The following is an 18,015-nucleotide window of genomic DNA, read 5'->3' on the forward strand; positions in this document are numbered from 1 at the left end:
TAAAAAGTTGCTCCAGGAAAACGCTTCTGTCTTTAAACATTTTCTCTGGCCACGAAACTCCCCAGACGTGAACATTATTGAACATAACGGGGATGCCTTGCAACGGGCTGTTCACAAGACATCGCCAACCCCTCGTACTCTTAGCGACTTATGGACAGCCCTGCAGCACTCATGGTGTCAATTCCCTCCAGCACTACTTCACATATTAGTCGAGTCCATGTCACCTCGTGTTCCGGCACTTCTGCCTGCTCGTGGGGGCTCTTCAGTGTATTTAGTCGCTAGAGGACACTTCACCTATTGGGGCTGATTTCTTCAAATCAGAGCACTGTACGTCACGCCCGAACCTTTCTCGTTGCCAACCGTCTACAACCAATGGTCAGTTCACGACAAATTCCTTGCCCGGCTTTGTATCTGAAATCCTGAGCCTAGCCCTTTTATTTCGCATTTCTTCACACATGATAACCACACCTAAAACAACACACACGCTTCGATTCCCGGCGGGGTCAGGGATTTTCTCTGCCTCGTGATGACTGGGTGTTGTGTGATGTCCTTAGGTTAGTTAGGTTTAAGTAGTTCTAAGTTCTAGGGGACAGATGACCATAGCTGTTAAGTCCCATAGTGCTCAGAGCCAACACACACGCTCACTTAAACATACACACACACACACACACACACACACACACACACACATACACACCAACTATGGTAACGAAATACGCACGTTTCAAAGTTACAGCCAAACAGTACTGGATTCTTTCGCACAAGATGTGAATGGGAGTTACAGAGACCACCCTACAGTCGATAAGCTTCATACGACATAGTACGAGGCCGAGCTTTTTGAAGTTCCAACTGGTCCTGTAGACGAATAATTAAGTACTATCCTCACGAGAATTGATGTAGTATAATTAGTAAGTCGCAGTACTGATAATCGGTAGGTTGTGGTTTCGAATCTTGACAGGTCTTTTAACTTTTTTAAAAATCTTTGTCCAAATTAGTTTTATTTTTATTGAGTAAATTGGTTTGAATATATTTTTAATTTTTTTCGTTTGTTGTGTCATTTTCATCATCGTGCTGACTGTATTTTGTCTGAACTTTTTCTCTCACTGGTCCCTTTTTTGTATGGTATCGGTTTGTGTTGCCTACAGCCTGTAAGCGAGTGCCAACCAGGGCTGTTCGTCAGTAGGTATCTCGTCAGCTTCTGTAGGCAGTGTGAGGGTAGTTTCAGGCAACCAATGAAAGCGAGCAATCACAGTTCGAATTTAGTACTAGTACGGAAATTTTTCGTGTTGAGTTTCCCCGTGGAGGTCATCTTTAACCGCCTTTAACAAAGCGAGCGAGATAAATGATTCTACCGCAGTTCGCTGACCGCGGTTTTCTCGGACACGCTGCACATCAAGGGATTGTGGTAAGGTTAGGACATGAGTGTAAGCTCTGGGCTACAACATGCGCAGTCTGCCACATTTCGGTCTCTGGTCACTGAAGACAAGTAGTCGACAGAGAATTCCGCATTCTCGTCTTGCCTGACGGTAGCCACTTCCAACATTGCTCCGCGTCACGTGTGACAGCACTTCAGCATCTGTGAAGTGATACATTGTGTTTGAGAGTCGCCTTTAACCCAGCAGCAGCCTATGTGGCAACACTGTAGCTGCAATTGACAGAAGTTAACTAGCAAGTAATTTTAATCGGAGCGCTGTACAAGAGACCCTCCACCATAATCGTAAATTGGTTTGTGGAGCATACCAGGTTGACTACAAAATAACGGCACTGTTGCTGTAAAACAGTCTATTTCAAAAACATAAGGTTTCAGTTATTGTCGCGCTCAATATGCTCTACGCCTACAACGATTCATGCGCATTTTTCATGGCCGGCCGCTGTTCAAAAATGGTTCAAATGGCTCTGAGCACTATGGGACTTAGCATCTGAGGTCATCAGTCCCCTAGAACTTAGAACTACTTAAACCTAACTAGCTTCATTGCAAAAAAGCGTGTAATCAGAATAATTGCTGGAGCTCATCCGAGATCATCCTGCAGACACTTATTTAAAGAGCTAGAGATCTTCACTGTAGCCTCACAATATATATATTCACTTATGAAATTTGTTATTAACAATCCGAACGAATTCAAAAGTAATAGCAGTCTACATGGCTACAACACTACTAGAAACGATGATCTTCACTACTGAATGTTAAATCTAACTGTGGCTCAGAAGGGGGTAAATTATGCTGCCACAAAAGTCTTTGGTCACTTACCTAATAGCATCAAAAGTCTGACAGATAGCCATATAGCATTTAAAAGGAAATTAAAAGAATTTCTTAATGTCAACTCCTTCTACTCATTGGATGAATTTTTGGATATAGTTAGTGGGTAGGAAATTTACCAAAGAACCACAAAAAAAAAAAAAAAAATTAGTGTAATGTAATTTCTTGTATTGACACCTTTCATTAACCTGACACGTTCCACATCATTACGAAGTGTCGTATTCATGATCTATGGAACAAGTACTAATCTAATCTAATCTCTAACCTACGGACATCACACACTTTCATGCCCGAGGCAGGATTCGAACATGCGACCGTAGCAGTCCCGCGGTTCCCGACTGAAGCGCCTAGAACCGCTCGGCCACCGGGGCCGGCGCGGCCGCTGTGGCCGAGCGGTTCTAGGCGCTTCAGTCCTGGAACGCGCTGCTGCTACGGTGGCCGTGCGGTTCTAGGCGCTTCAGTCCGGGAACGCGCTGCTGCTACGGTCGCAGGTTCGAATGCTGCCTCGGGCATGGATGTGTGTGATGTCCTTAGGTTAGCTCTAAGTCTAGGGGACTGATGACCTTAGATGTTAAGTCCCATAGTGCTCAGAGCCATTTGAACCATTTCTTCTAACGGAATTGAGGAGGAATCTCAAGTTAGTAGTGTCGATTAATAGTTTGACCTTGAGGAACCCAGTGAAAATACATAATTCGATGAATATCGAAAAATAAAAATACAATAATCATCGCTTTGAATCTTGGTTTGAACATTCGAGCTTTTCCCGCTCTCGGTGAAGTGGGGCCCTTGGAGTGCATGTATTTGCTCTTATTTTCTGGATAACACGTGAAATTAAGATAATTAGGACTGATATGCAAAGTGTCAGCACAAACACATTCACGAGCTTCTTTTTGTTCGATCGCGTGTTTTTTCAGTGCAAGGTTCGCGCTCGTTTTACTCATGTTAAACTGGTGGAAGTGTCATGATGATCTCTCCATTGGCAAAAGATTCCGGAATAGTCCCCCATTCGGATCTCCTGGATGGACTGCCAAGGGGGAGGTTACCATGAGAAAAAGATTGAATAATCATCGAAAGGATAACGTTCTGCGAGTCGGGGCGTGGAATGTCAGAAGCTTGAACGTGGTAGGGAAACTAGAAAATCTGAAAAGGGAAATGCGCTGGCTCAATCTAGATATAGTAGGCGTCAGTGAAGTGAAGTGGAAGGAAGACAAGGATTTCTGGTCAGATGAGTATCGGGTAATATCAACAGTAGCAGAAAATGGTATAACAGGTGTAGGATTCGTTATGAATAGGAAGGTAGGGCAGAGGGTGTGTTACTGTGAACAGTTCAGTGACCGGGTTGTTCTAATCAGAATCGACAGCAGACCAACACCGACAACGATACTTCAGGTATACATGCCGACGTCGCAAGCTGAAGATGAACAGATAGAGAAAGTGTATGAGGATATTGAAAGGGTCATGCAGTATGTAAAGGGGGACGAAAATCTAATAGTCATGGGCGACTGGAATGCAGTTGTAGGGGAAGGAGTAGAAGAAAAGGTTACAGGAGAATATGAGCTTGGGACGAAGAATGAAAGAGGAGAAAGACTAATTGAGTTCTGTAACAAGTTTCAGCTAGTAATAGCGAATACCCTGTTCAAGAATCACAAGAGGAGGAGGTATACTTGGAAAAGGCCGGGAGGCACGGGAAGATTTCAATTGGATTACATCATGGTCAGACAGAGATTCCGAAATCAGATACTGGATTGTAAGGCGTACCCAGGAGCAGATATAGACTCAGATCACAATATAGTAGTGATGAAGAGTAGGCTGAAGTTCAAGACATTAGTCAGGAAGAATCAATACGCAAAGAAGTGGGATACGGAAGTACTAAGGAATGACGAGATAAGTTTGAAGTTCTCTAACGCTATAGTTACAGCAATAAGGAATAGCGCAGTAGGCAGTACAGTTGAAGAGGAATGGACATCTCTAAAAAGGGCCATCACAGAAGTTGGTTCCTAAAACATAGGTACAAAGAAGGTAGCTGCGAAGAAACCATGGGTAACAGAAGAAATACTTCAGTTGATTGATGAAAGGAGGAAGTACAAACATGTTCCGGGAAAATCAGGAATACAGAAATACAAGTCGCTGAGGAATGAAATAAATAGGAAGCGCACGGAAGCTGAGACGAAATGGCTGCAGGAAAAATGTGAAGACATCGAAAAAGATATGATTGTCGGAAGGACAGACTCAGCATACAGGAAAGTCAAAACAACCATTGGTGACATTAAAAGCAACGGTGGTAACATTAAGAGTTCAACGGGAATTCCACTGTTAAATGCAGAGGAGAGAGCAGATAGGTGGAAAGAATACATTGAAAGCCTCTATGAGGGTGAAGATTTGTCTGATGTCATAGAAGAAGAAACAGGAGTCGATTTAGAAGAGATAGGGGATCCAGTATTAGAATCGGAATTTAAAAGAGCTTTGGAGGACTTACGGTCAAATAAGGCAGAAGGGATAGATAACATTCCATCAGAATTTCTAAAATCATTGGGGGAAGTGGCAACAGAACGACTATTCACGTTGGTGTGTAGAATATATGAGTCTGGCGACATTCCATCTGACTTTCGGAAAAGCATCATCCACACAATTCCGAAGACGGCAAGAGCTGACAAGTGCGAGAATTATCGCACCATCAGCTTAACAGCTCATGCATCGAAGCTGCTTACAAGAATAATATACAGAAGAATGGAAAAGAAAATTGAGAATGCGCTAGGTGACGATCAGTTTGGCTTTAGGAAAAGTAAAGGGACGAGAGAGGGAATTCTGAAGTTACGGCTAATAATGGAAGCAAGGCTAAAGAAAAATCAATACACTTTCATAGGATTTGTCGACCTGGAAAAAGCGTTCGACAGTATAAAATGGTGCAAGCTGTTCGAGATTCTGAAAAAAGTAGGGGTAAGCTATAGGGAGAGACGGGTCATATACAGTATGTACAACAACCGAGAGGGAATAATAAGAGTGGACAATCAAGAACGATGTGCTCGTATTAAGAAGGGTGTAAGACAAGGCTGTAGCCTTTCGCCCCTACTCTTCAATCTGTACATCGAGGAAGCAATGATGGAAATAAAAGAAAGGTTCAGGAGTGGAATTAAAATACAAGGTGAAAGGATATCAATGATACGATTCGCTGATGACATTGCTATCCTGAGTGAAAGTGAAGTAGAATTAAATGATCTGCTGAACGGAATGAACAGTCTAATGAGTACAGAGTATGGTTTGAGAGTAAATCGGAGAAAGGCGAGGGTAATGAGAAGTAATAGAAATGAGAACAGTGAGAAACATAACATCAGGATTGATGGTCACGAAGTCAATGAAGTTAAGGAATTCTGCTACCTAGGCAGTAAAATAACCAATGACGGACGGAGCAAGGAGGACATCAAAAGCAGAATCGCTATGGCAAAAAAGGCATTTCTGGCCAAGAGAAGTCTACTAATATCAGAAAACCGGCCTTAAGTTGAGGAAGAAATTTCTGAGGATGTACGTCTGGAGTACAGCATTGTATGGTAGTGAAACATGGACTGTGGGAAAACCGGAACAGAAGAGAATCGAAGCATTTGAGATGTGGTGCTACAGACGTATGTTGAAAATTAGATGGACTGATAAGGTAAGGAATGATGAGGTTCTACGCAGAATCGGAGAGGAAACGAATATGTGGAAAATACTAATAAGGAGAAGGGACAGGATGATAGGACATCTGCTAAGACATGAGGGAATGACTTCCATGGTACTAGAGGGAGCTGTAGAGGGCAAAAACTGTAGAGGAAGACAGAGATTGGAATACGTCAAGCAAATAATTGAGGACGTAGGTTGCAAGTGCTACTCTGAGATGAAGAGGTTAGCACAGGAAAGGAATTCGTGGCGGGCCGCATCAAACCAGTCAGTAGACTGATGACTTAAAAAAAAAAAAAAAAGCTGGTTATGTGAAATTTGCGTCATATATTCTTTGCCAATTCCTAAAGTTCCACCAATCGATCGAATAATCAACCGAACGTCATACAGAATCGGATTAAGTTTCTTTTCGATATTTTCATCCGTTTTTGATGTGGAAAGGGGTACCGGGAGTGAGTCAAAAAAAATGTTCAAATGTGTGTGAAATCTTATGGGACTTAACTGGTACGGTCATCAGTCCTAAGCTTACACACTACTAAACCTAAATTATCCTAAGGACAAACACACACACCAATGCCCGAGGGAGGACTCGAACCTCCGCCGGCACCAGACGCGAAGCACCAGACGCGGGAGTGAGTCATCTTCAATGTCGTCACGGCCATTGTGGATACTCTAGAACCACTCAAACTCTCGCGTACGTGATAAACAGCCTTCGCCATACCTTTCTTTTGATAAAGCTAGGTTTCAGTAGAAGGTTTTCCAAGTTTCTTGTGAAACATGACGTCAATAATGGCTCTGAGCACTATGGGACTCAACTGCTGAGGTCATTAGTCCCCTAGAACTTAGAACTAGTTAAACCTAACTAACCTAAGGACATCACACACATCCATGCCCGAGGCAGGATTCGAACCTGCGACCGTAGCAGTCGCGCGGTTCCGGACTGCGCGCCTAGAACCGCTAGACCACCGCGGCCGGCATGACGTCAATACTTATCTCTCTTATTACACTAATCATTTTTCCCGCAAAACAAAATAACAGGTCTTACACAAACGCAATATACGGTTACATTGATTTGTCTATAAACACCAGGGATGCCGCATTCTCCGGAGAAAGATTCACGCTTCACAGCTATTGGTCGTTAATATTTGGCGCACAAGCACTTTCTCTGGGACAAAATTTTATAGCGACACCTCTTAGATGTAGACGTAGATCTAGATATGCTTCATAGGCGTTGCAGAGTAAACATGAAGGGGAAGTTTTACGCATTTTTTTCGTTGTAAGAGACGCCGGCGTATAATTACGGGTTGCGGCCACTACGGCGTTTAGAGTGGGAGAAATGCGCGGCTTGTAGTGACTGCGATCGACCGCACTTTGCGGATAACGGAGGAGTGGGAGGCGGTACGGCGTGCGGCCCTAACGAAATTAAATTGGTTCTGATAATCCCGCGGCGGCCTGCGGGGCTATAAATCCTGGCGAGGGGGGCGAGCAGCGCAGCGCCGCGACGCTCCCAGACGCTCCCAGACGCCGCCGCCGCCGCCGACGCCTCTTAAGAGACGCGGCTTACGTTTGAGACGGCGGCCAGCGCCGCTCCGACGACGAATTCATTCCGCGGCGATCGGGCGGAAAGCGCACGCAGCCGGGCCGGCGCTCCTAAATAAAAGTTAAATACGGGCCGTGTCGCCTCGCGAGGGACACGGACGGCTGGAACCCATTACGGACGCTTCCCCTCGGCGGGGTTTAAGGGCTGAGAGAGAGAGAGAGAGAGAGAGAGACAGCTGTTGGTCGTAGTAACAGCGCGGGAGGCGAGACACGGCTTTCGTGTCTAACTGCTGCGGGACGGAGAGCAGCGAGGTAATGTGACCAGACAGACGCATTAGATGCACAAATTACTTTTGAAGGAAGAGAGAATACGGGGAGCGTCGGAGGCGGTTAAGCACGCTGGCTTCGGGGTGACACGACATCGCGACCGCCTTGGGAAACTGCAGAGAGGGGCGCCAGAACGGAAGAAAACGCTTGGCGTGCTCTTCCGTAGTGACCTTGTAACAGGCTGCTGTCGTCCTGCTCAGAAATCGCGTTTTGATCGACCGCGGCTATCGCACTCCGCCACGCTATTCTGTGGCTCACTCTGCTTACGTGGAACAGAAAGATAAGAGGAAGGGCACGTTTCTAATATGCGTGGGAATTGGAAACACGTCCACTCTCGTCGTCTCCCCTCTCCCTGTCCGCCTCGTTCTCCTCCTTCCTTTGTTTACCTTCTCCTGCTTCCATCTCCCCCTCTGTCCATCATCTGCTCCTCTTTTCCTGTCCATCTTCTCCTCCCCTCTCTTTCTCCATTTCCTCCTGTCCCCTCTCTCTGTCCCACTCCCCCTTCCCGTTTTTTATGTCCATTTCCTCCCATCGCTCTGCTCACATCCTCTTGCCCATCTCCCTGACCTTGACCCTTGGTTATTGTTTCAGCAAGTTCAAACCCTGTAGTAGTGCTTTGATCATAAGCCAGTAAGCTATAAATACGTAGAGGTTTCCTGTTCGCTAACTACGTTTCGCTATCGTATATTTCACAACGTTTCGCTATTATTAAATTTACAAAAACTTGTATGTTATATATATTGAAAAAAAAATAGGTCTTAACACGCGCGTATACCAATGGAAAGTTGCGTCAAAATTTAAAAGAAATTGATCAAGAACTTAACGAAACTACCGATTTTGAATAAACCAGGGTTCATGTTTTATAAAGTTTCCCCTTTTATTACATACTCTATGTGATCAAAAGTATCCGGACACCCCCAAAAACATACGTTTTTCATATTAGGTGCATTGTGCTGCCACCTGCTGCTATACTCCATATCAGGGACCTCAGTAGTCATTAGACATCATGAGAGAAGAGAACGGGGCGCTCCGCGGAACTGACTGATTTCGAACGTGGTCAGGTAATTGGGTGTCATTTGTATCATACGTGTGTATGCGAATTTTCCACACTCCTAAAGATCCCGAGGTCCACTGTTTCCGATGTGACAGTGAAGTGAAAACGTGAAGGGACACGTACAGCACAAAAGCGTACAGGCCGACCTCGTCTGTTGATCGACAGAGACTGCCGACAGTTGAAGAGGGTCGTAATCTGTAATAGGCAGACATCTATCCAGGCCATCATACAGGAATTCCATACTGCATCAGGATACACTGCAAGTACTGTGAAATTTAGGCGGGAGGTCAGAAAACTTGGATTTCATGGTGGAGCGGCTACTCAGAAGCCACACCTCACGCCGGTAAATGCCAAACAACGACTCGCTCGGAGTAAGGAGGGTAAACATTGGACTAGTAAACAGTGGAAAACCGTTGTTTAGAGTGACAAATCACGGTATACAATTTGGCGATCCGAGGGCAGGTTGTGGGTATGATGAATGCCCGGTGAACGTCATCTGCCAGCGTGTATAGTGCCAACAGTAAAATTCGGAGGCGCTGGTGCAATGGTGTGGTCGTGTTTTTCGTGGAGGGGGCTTGCATCCCTTGTTGTTTTGCGTGGCACTATCACAGCACAGGCCTACACTGATGTTTTAAGCACTTTCTTGCTTCCCACTGTTGAAGATCAATTCGGGGATGGTGATTGCATCTTTCAACACGATCGAGCACATGTTCATAATGGACTGCCTGTGGCGGAGTGGTTACACGACAGTAACATCCCTTTAATGGACTGCACAGAGTCCTGACCTGAACGCTATAGATCACCTGTGGCATGTTTTGGAAAGCCGACTTCGTGCCAGGCCTCACCGACCGACATCGATACCTCTCCTCTGTGCAGCACTCCGTGAAGAATGGGATGCCATTCCCCAAGAAACCTTCCAGCACCTGACTGAACGTATGCCTGCGAAAGTGGAAGCTTGTCATGAACGGTAAGGATGGGCCAACATCATATTGAATTCCAGTATAATACTGGAATGGAGGGCGCCACGAACTTATAAGTCATTTGCAGCCAGGCGTCCGGATACTTTTGATCGCATAGTGTATATACACCGGAGTCCAAAATTAAAGCAACAAACGGAAATTTTTCAAGGTTGCATTTATTTTGCCACAAATCAGAGTAAACAGGTAATAGTAAAGTAGAAACAATGTAAAGAATACGAAACGTAATCATCTTCAATATGTATAAAGGTAGACAAAAATATTCTTCGTTTTCTTTTTTTTCCAACCTAATGGATTTGCACACACATTCTGACACCTGTGCTCAGTATGGGGAGTGACCACCTCCAGCATCAATACAGGCCCGAGAATGACGAGATATGCTGTGAATGATGTGATCAAACTCATGTTGTGGCAATAACGTCTATTCTTCCTGTAAAGCTGCTCGCAAATCTTGTAGAGTGACTAGTGGATGCTGATGTGATGCAGCCCGTGTCCCTAGCGCATCTCAGACATGCTCTATTGTATTCAAATCGGCGGAGCGAGCAGGTCACGCCATGCGAGCAATATCTTCCGTCTCCAAGAAAACATAAACCGCTCTTGCTCTATGAGGTCGATCAGTCTCGTCCATCTCGTTTGGTCCCTCACCACCTCACAAAAACCACACGTGAGGTCCCAAGGTCTCGTCACGATACCTGGCGGCAGTTAAACCTTAGTGATTCACCCGTACAATTTCATGAACAGGTGTTCGAGTGGACAACAGAGTCACTCCCCACACCATTAGCGTTTCTCTTCGATATCGGTCTCTTTCCACAATGTTTGAGTCCAGAAATCGTGTTCCACGTGCCCTCCAGAAGGGAATCCGTCGAGAATCACTCTGCAGACCAAATGGGGACTCATCTGTGAGAAGAACACGGGCCCACCGTTCGATGGCCCAGGTGGCATGTTGATGGCTGCACTCTAAACGTTCCCTTCTGTGAAGACACGCCAGAGGTAAAGAGACTTCAGGTCTCCAACAATAAAGGCCACTATGTCGAAGCCTTCTGTACACCATTTGCCTCGATACAACACGTCTAGGGGACCCTGCGAGGTCAGATGCCAGCTGCAGTGCAGCAGTAAGGCAGTACCGTCGTGACCTTCCAGAAAAATAACGGTCCACTCTTTCTGATGTCACAAGTGGTCGGACCTGTCCTGGTCTAAGGGATACAATTTCGGTCTCTACAAACAGTCGACACATCCGAGATAGAAGAGAACGATTCACGTTAAGCCATCGGGCCACATGAGTTTGAGATCGTTCTGCTTCCGATCTTCCTATGGCTCTCCACAGCAGAGAGTATGTGGGTGCTATACTACGTCGGTCTGTTACTATGTACACAGCGACTGTGGATATGGGACTATCTTGCAAAAAACTACCCCGTGTGATAGGTGCCCAGATGTCATTGCTGGCGTGGTTGTTCGTTGACCGGAACGTCATCTTCCGTGCAGAACACGATCGTAACGACATGTGTTGACAGTTTGTATGATTAAATCATGAATTAGACACAGGACGGGGAAACAGCTGTTTGTATATTACATGTATACCAGATGGCATTCCAGGGGCTGCAGTCATGGACTGTGCGGTTGGTCCCGGCGGAGGTTCGAGTCCTCCCTCAGGCATGGGTGTGTGTGTGTTTCATAAGATTTTACACAAATTTGAACTTTTTTTTTACATTTAACGTTTTCATCCGCCCTATAGTGTTTGGTGGGTTCATCCATCCCGTTAAACCAACGGACACAACAGTTATCAACTCATTTTTTCAACACTTCTTTAAACTGTTAAATGTTTTAATTGATAAAATTTTTTGTAATACTAACAGTAATGGCATGTAATAGAAAAATATTATACAATGACAGAAATATTAATTTAGAGACTGTATGAGAATGGTTAAACGTAAATGAAATGCTTAAAAAGAAGAATGAATACGAGACACGCAAAATTTAACTTTAGGACACATTTTAAATATCTTTGTGTCGGAAACAGAAGTTCCACGGTTACACTTTTATTGTATGTATTTAATTTTTTGTGATTAGTATTTCGAAAACAAATACTCTATCATCTTCGGAGTCGCAAACAGAATTCTCTACATCTACATGGATACTCTGCAAATCACATTTAAGTGCCTAGCGCAGGGTTCATCGAACCATCTTCACAATTCTCTATTATTCCAATCGCGTGTAGCACGTGGAAAGGACGAACACCTATATCTTTCCCTTATTTTATCGTGGTGATCGTTTCTCCCTATGTAGGTCGGTGTCAACAAAATATTTTTTCATTCGGAGGAGAAAGTTGGCAATTGGAATTTCGTGAGAAGATTCCGTCGCAACCAAAAACGCCTTTTTTTAATGATGTCCAGTCCAAGACCCAGTGACACTCTCTCCCCTATTTCGCGATAATGCAAAACGTGCTGCTCTTCTTTGAACTTTTTCGATGTACTCTGTCAGTCCTATCTGGTAAGGATCGCACACCGCGCAGCAGTATTCTAAAAGAGGACGGACGAGCGTAGTGTAGGCAGTCTCCTTAGTAGATCTGTTACATTTTCTAATTGTCCTGCCAATAAAACGCAGTCTTTTGTTAGCCTTCCCCACAAAATGGCTGATAGAAATTAACCTTCAGCAAGGCAATGTGGTACAGTTCACTAGAGAAATTGCTTGCTTCACATCAAATTTCACGTCAAAATTGGACACGAAAATAGTACAATAAAGAAAACAAACAATAATAATAAAACCTAGAAAATGGAAATATAACGATCTACATACGAGGGTTGAATGAAAAGTAATGCCTCCACCTTCGTAAATTTGGTTTGGACTGCAATATTTTAAAAAAATCAATCGCAGAAAAAATACTTAGAATGTCATCGTTAATCACCAATATTCACTTTTCCACATAATCACCAGCCAAATGGATAAATTTCTGCCAAGGATGAACAAGTTTTCTGAAGCCGTCACGGAAGAAGTCGACACACTGTTTCCGCAACCACAGTCTCACAGTTCTCTCAGCGTCTTCATCAGAAGCGTGATGATGTCCCCGCAGATTGTCTTTCATTATCGGGAATAGATGGAAGTCAGACGGTGTTGGACTATACGGTGGTGAGATTCAGTCTCCGAAGTTCTACTGTGGTGGCACGTGATGTGTGTGATTTGGCACTGTCATGCTGTAGGAAAACATTTCCCTTTTCGTTTCGGACCTTTCTCAGCCGTCGTTTCAGAGTTCGCAGCGTTGTGATGTAACGCTCTGAATTTATTGCTGTTCCGCCACCAAGGAAATCAACATGGATAACACCATCTGCGTCCCAGAACACTGTGGCCATGATTTTTCCAGCTGAGGCCTGCGTCTTGAATTTCCTTTTCTGGGGCGAGTCCTTGTGTCGGTATTCCATAGTCTGACGTTTCGTTTCCGGGTCGTAATGGTGTACCCACGTTTCTTCTCTTGTCACAGTTGAATGGAGATAAGCGTCACATTCATTCTGGTAACGCGAGAGCAGTTACTGGCAAATTTCAAGTCTGTGCGCTTTCATTCCAGGAGTCAGCATCAAAAATGATTCAAATGGCTCTGAGCACTATGGGACTTAACATCTGTGGTCATCAGTCCCCTAGAACTTAGAACTACTTAAACCTAACCTAAGGACATCACACACATCCATGCCCGAGGCAGGATTCGAACCTGCGACCGTAGCGGTCACGCAGGTTCCAGACTGTAGCGCCTAGAACCGCTCGACCACCATAGTCAGCATCCGGGGTACCCATCGTGCACAGATCTTCAGATAGCCAAGCAAAGCAATAACGTGAGCCACACGTTCTTGTGAAATCCAGATTGTGCTTGCAGTTTCTGAGTGATATGACGATCTTCCTGAATCAATCTCTCAAAATTTTGCTTGTGGAACTCGATGGCTGCTGTCACAGGACGCCCAACTCTTTGTATGTCACGCAGGTCAGATGTTTCCGCCTCAAGTTTAAACTTGCTCACCCAAAGACGCATAGTACTCACATCAACACAATCACCATAAACTGATTTCATTCTCTGATGAATCTCCTTCGTGGTTGACACCTTCTGCTGTGAAGAATTCAATGACAGCACGTTGCTTAAATCGTATTGTAACGTCCCCTTTGAACAATTATACACGACTGTCCTTAAACTGACACACAATATTTTGTTAGCGCAACGCAATCTGACTTTCAATAATCCTTACAAAAGAATGGGCCCTGACTAACATTAACCTATACGTTTCACAAATCACTTACCTCACAAAAATCTTCGCTACTCAAGCTACTGCAATACAGCGAGCGCCACTACTGCCAGCTAAATAAAAGATTCAAAGTACTGAAGGCACTAACTACTGATAAGCATAGTTAGCAAATGAAAGATTTTGATAGAGAACAACCAATGTATTTACCTCAATAGTCATAATATATATAGCAGTTCACGACAAATTTCAAAACTCCGCCATCTCTCTCCCCACATCCACCACTGCTGGCGGCTCACCTCCAACTGCGCAACGCTACGCGCTGTTAACATCCAGCTGCCGCTGCCCAACACTACAATGGCAGACAACAATGCAAACTAGCCACAGACTGCACACAGCACAGCCAGTGATTTTCATACAGTGCGCTACGTAACATTGCCAATAAGAAAACATAAACAGCCTACTTACATAGCCCCCATGCTCCCCACAAAAAATTTTACAAATTGTTATGGGCACTGACCAATACAGATTAGAAAAAATTTTTCATAATTACAGTAAGAAAGATATCAAATGCACACACTTACTAATACAATGTTGGTCAAAAGCTAAAATTTTCTCACAGTCCATAAAGACAGTCCTGATCATTCATCACAGTAAAATTGCAGTGTTTTTCTCAAATTCTAAGCAGTAAAACAAAATGCACACTGAAGTAGTGGATTTCCAAGCAGTCTTGAAGAAGTAGAGTTGTCCTTCCAACGGAAAGACAGTGCTGACTCTTGACATGCCGCACCGAGCGAGGTGGCGCAGAGGTTAGCACACTGGACTCGCATTCGGGAGGACGACGGTTCAATCCCGTCTCCGGCCATCCTGATTTAGGTTTTCCGTGATTTCCCTAAATCGCTTCAGACAAATGCCGGGATGGTTCCTTTGAAAGGGCACGGCCGATTTCCTTCCCCATCCTTCCCTCACCCCGAGCTTGCGCTCCGTCTCTAATGACCTCGTTGTCGATGGGATGTAAAAACAGTAATCTCCTCCTCCTCTCTTGACATGCAGACAGGTAATGGGCCACAACAGAGCAAACCCACCGCAGAGTCAGTCGAAGTTTTGAAGAATATTGGTAGGTAGGTCATTACAGAGTAGACCCACTGTAGCCCTGGTAGAGATTACGATATTGGTGGGCCACCAGAGGCGCAGACCCACTGCAGTCCTTGTAGAAATAATGGTACTGATGGATCATCAAAGACATAGACCCACCGTAGTCCTTGTAGAGATGGCTAGCAGCCATCTGTTGTGACTGTGCAGGTGCACAATCACCATCACTCACAAAGATTTTGGAATTGTCCTTAGAACCAGCAATGCTGTTATCCAGTCCCTTGCTGAATTATTAACACACGTGTAAACACTAGCAGTCCCTACTTCTCACATATTGTCCATATACTATGACCAACAGAAACGTGTGCAGTGAAATGGAACTTACAAGTTACTTAATTTGATGACCTGGTGTCAATTACAATTTTATAACATACGAATACAATTACAAAGGTACAAAATACATCATTAAAGAACATAACAATACAGAGAACATTTGTAATACAGGCTTTACAAAAGAATCGAAATAACATATACGTCAGTGTTACAGGAATTATGACATGAGTACATACATAAAAGATCAGAATAACTTTCGAAACATCAACTTCACACATGAGCATTAAAACAAAACAGAATAAATAATGTCTAAGCATATTTACAAGGTAAATAACATATTATTAATGCCAATTATATTTGAGGATAACAGTATTCCTCATCATAGTGAATGTAGCTTAGTATTAGAGAAATTCTGCAACATAAGTCTTATCAGATAAACATATAAATACAGGAAAAACATAAATACCCAAGGGCACACAAACATATAGCGGAATAATACAAGGAAAGGACAGGGTTTGTTTTACTGCAGTATTTTGCAAACAAAAGTTTCTTTACTTCTCGGAGATCTCCCTTCGTTCTTCATTATTTCCAAAAGTCCTATCTATACCTGCTTTCTGTACTTTTCTCGTATAACCTCTCAATGCATTTCTTCAAATTCATCGCAACTCATTCTCTTATATAGTCTACCCCCTCTTAAGCTAACTTAAATCTACTGAGCACAGATGCTAAACTAAGGGACGAGGCAATGCAGCAGTACAAAACAATTAATACAAACAGTAATGACAAAACAAAATGGAAATTGTCAAAGCAAGCAGCAGTAAATGTAATAATATCTAAACATGACAAACCCACAAGCAGAAAAAATAGTACACTAAAGACAACAATGCAGATAAGGGAAACGTATATTCACATCTTAATGTCTATGTAATTAAAGTGGTGCACCACAAGAAGTTATTCTACCAAAAAAGTTACCAAGTACTTGAAAAGAAAATTATGAATGCAGTTCCTGTGAAGGTAAATGTCTTTTTGTGCTCCCTCATTTTTTTAAAAAAAATTATTATTTACTCGATCTGTAGACAGAACATATTTATATTAGTACATCTATAAAATTTTATTTTAACCAATGCTGCAGTGCCGCTAGAAACTAGATATTAAACAAATTGAGCAATCTCTCAACTAGAAAGACAATGGATGTAAAATGTTTCTCATCATTTCATTAGGCATTTTAGTAAATATCATAAATTAAGAGCTCCACAGTGTAATCATATGTTTTCAAGTTCGAGCGTGTCGTATTTGCGATGCTTTCTACAAAGGAATGTCAATAGCGAGGATAATGGCCTCCATTTTTTTTTGCACCTAATGGCTTTCTTTTGTCAGACGTCTACCTCTCAGCTGGGCGCCCAAAACGCATTACGCCAAGGTCACTTACCTTTCTTGCTGAAATATTTACGATGGCAGTTTCCGCCACAGTGACAATCTCATATAAAAATATTTCACAGGTCAAGAATTTGGGTTACACATCTGTAGAAACAAAATCCTGTAAATATAACAGACTCCAAAAAATTTTCAGTGGCATTGTAATACATTCACGCATGTACACACATTTCATAATTCTTAAAGTACGATTCTTGGTTTCCAACATCCTTTTTCACAAGTCAGAGTCCCTAACCACTATTCATTACTCCTTACCTTATTACACATATAAATATTCGTCGAAACTTCTTCAATATTTCATCATAACAGATACGTAGCATAATCAAATTCCTCATATAGCATCAGCTTATTGACCATAAACATACCTCAGCAGTATAATACACATCGTCGTCGTAAAAATAACATCATTACACCTCAGTGAAATCTCAAAAACGTCGTAGCTTTCTGCAATAATGTCAAAACCTAAAAAAAATTCTCTGCTCATTTCAATAGTGTCATCTACCTCAAATGAACTTTAAAAATCATGATCCCATACCAAACACATCATTCAAAGCTCTAATAGTATCACAATGGTTCCGGAAAAATATGAGCATTTCACAAAGTACAGACAAAATACAATTTCATAAGTGTGAAGTTATCCAACTGCGTAATTACGTAAACATCTGTCACTGATGTAGTAAAAAAAAATATTTGTCTCTTTCAGTTAAATGATCAGATAGTTGTGTAATTCTGTGTTAGAGAAATATGGTACCGATGTGTAAAGTTGTATAAGCAAATACCATATTAGCTAGGGCTCCTTGTGCTTGCCAAACACATGGTACACAAAGTAAGCGTGTACCCCCCTGAGGATTAATGTAATTATACCCTCAGGTGTTACAGATTACAGCAATGGAATGAAATGTATCACGGAAAACTTTGTTTGTAATTCAAAAATCTTTAAAAATAAATGTTTTAAGTATAAAATTAATCACTCAAATACATGTACTTTAGCGCTAAACTGTGCGTCTTGTTGCAACATAATCTCTGTGGAAGTGTCGTTATCGTCCTCCGAAAACTAAGTTCTGCAGAAGTCAATTTACTTACCTCATGATAAACAAAAGTGAAATGCTTTGCATATAGATATCTTACTTATTA

Source organism: Schistocerca nitens, chromosome 7 (genome assembly GCF_023898315.1).
Source record: "Schistocerca nitens isolate TAMUIC-IGC-003100 chromosome 7, iqSchNite1.1, whole genome shotgun sequence".
NCBI classification, from domain to species: Eukaryota; Metazoa; Arthropoda; class Insecta; order Orthoptera; family Acrididae; genus Schistocerca; species Schistocerca nitens.